Source organism: Gnatocerus cornutus, unplaced genomic scaffold, assembly GCF_029298725.1.
Source record: "Gnatocerus cornutus isolate USDA-ARS CGAHR unplaced genomic scaffold, icGnaCorn1.1 Chromosome158, whole genome shotgun sequence".
NCBI lineage: Eukaryota > Metazoa > Arthropoda > Insecta > Coleoptera > Tenebrionidae > Gnatocerus > Gnatocerus cornutus.
Genome location: NW_028275365.1, coordinates 4,821 through 6,901, shown reverse-complemented (window position 1 = coordinate 6,901; position 2,081 = coordinate 4,821). Strand labels below are relative to the sequence as shown.

The 2,081-nt window shown below is 42.0% G+C and overlaps 1 non-coding gene across 1 annotated transcript; it reads left to right on the top strand.

The window, feature by feature from the left end:
- The first annotated feature begins 1,087 nt into the window (after positions 1-1,087).
- On the top strand, positions 1,088-1,207 carry LOC148166761 (5S ribosomal RNA). Its single transcript, XR_015770944.1, has one exon. It is a non-coding gene; the product is annotated as a 5S ribosomal RNA (ribosomal RNA).
- The last annotated feature ends 874 nt before the right edge of the window (positions 1,208-2,081 follow it).

Sequence of the window (2,081 nt, the reverse complement as noted above, 5' to 3'; positions counted from 1 at the left end):
CGTCAATTTTACGAAAATAAAGGGAAAATCAGACGGACCACCGTCGAACATCCAGCGACGGGAACGGACGAGTTTTTTAATTTTTCTTGCCAATTCATTGCGAAAGAAGCAATTTTTCTCGACGAAACCATTTTATAATCATAAAAAAAACTCCCCAAACACCACAAACCAACAAAAATACGGAAATCTTGCATTGTTTGCATTTTTCAGACACTCTAAATAAAACTACGTCGATGTCGGCGGATTTTCAGTCGGTCGTCGGTCGACAGAAATCCAACGAAATTTTCATTTGTTCTTCTCAAAAACGAAAAACAAACAAATCAACAAAACATTCCCTACTATTAGTCGACATTTCGAGCAGAAACTACGAACGTCGAAAGATTTAAAAAATGAAATATGTAGGTGTGCGTGCGTGCGTACTTACTTGAAACTTTTTTCTTGTTTCATCGTCGCACTGGAACAAATTAAATTTTAATGCAATGTAAACGCGACCACACTTTCGACGAAAACATCTCTATGAATCGAACGACGTCGGAAAAAGAATAAATCGAGAAGAGAACAAATCATGAAACAACACACACCCACCCCGCCCGGCCCGGCCAGAGTGGTGGGAATTTCGATGAATGAACAGACAAAGAAACCAACTCTGTTATCAGTTCTAAGAAAGAAAGCAGGTAGCGGCGGCGGCGAACCTTCGACCGTACTACGGTCAGTTCATGAATTAACCCCGTCCGTTCGGAGTTTATTCATCTCCGGTCCGTGTCGGCGTTTACTTCAAGTGGGTGCTATTTCCATCTAAGCAAGCAAGTGAGTAAGTAAGTTCTCAAATTTTAAATTACGTTAATCGCAAGTGACTCGTTGAGATCGTCAAACGAACAATTTAATTTAACGCCTCATACGAGTTTTTTTTTTTCGTCATTTTGTCGCAAAAAAAAAACTAAAAAACGACTCGCAAAAAAAAATTTTTTTTTTTTCTTCTTTTAAATCTTGTACATTTTCTGACATGTGTACCATCGAAAAATGTCACATCCAAACGATCGAACAATCACAAAAAATCGTCAACGTACCATCTTGGAAAATTTTACCAGGCAACGACCATACCACGTTGAAAACTACCGGTTCTCGTCCGATCACCGAAGTCAAGCAACGTCGGGCGCGGTCAGTACTTGGATGGGTGACCGCTTGGGAACACCGCGTGCCGTTGTCTCTACTCTTTTCTTTTTTTATTAACATTTCTGATGTCAAACTTTTTTTAAATATATTTTTCACTATTTATATTTTCTCTCAGGAACTTATATAGTATGAAGACGAAAATTTTTAATTCGTTCGAGTTGAATTTGTGGTTCTGAAAAGAACCGATTTTTTTTCTTTTTTTTCCAACCAACTTCCAAGCTGCTCGAGGAGGATTTATTTTGAACTGGTGTATTTGGTGACGGCCTTGGTTCCTTCAGAAACGGCGTGCTTCGCCAATTCACCGGGCAAAAGAAGACGCACCGCCGTCTGGATCTCCCTGCTGGTTATGGTCGAACGTTTGTTGTAATGAGCGAGGCGACTGGCTTCAGCAGCTATACGTTCGAAGATGTCGTTCACGAAACTGTTCATGATAGACATAGCCTTGCTGGAGATACCGGTATCGGGATGGACCTGCTTCAACACCTTGTAAATGTAGATGGCGTAACTCTCCTTCCTCCTGCGCTTCTTTTTCTTGTCGCTCTTCGAGATGTTCTTTTGAGCTTTTCCGGCCTTCTTGGCCGCCTTACCGCTGGTCTTGGGTGGCATTCTCTTCTAGTCGTCGAGTTAAAAAAACGTTTAAAAACAGAAAACGAGACAGACACGACGTGCACGTTACGACGAGTATACTCGATCTAAAACGCCGCACACCTAAAATCCCTCTATTTATAACGAGCGAGCGACAAACAGGCGCTCCGCCTTAGTTCGTCGTTCGACCATTGCCCTAACGAGATGGCGCTGTACCGACCATATAAATTTCTAGCCTTCGCCGCGTTCGGCATTTATTTCAAGCCGTACGTTTGTCAGTGCGCTTCGTGTCAGTCGCAGTAGGTGTTTTGCTGTTTATATCG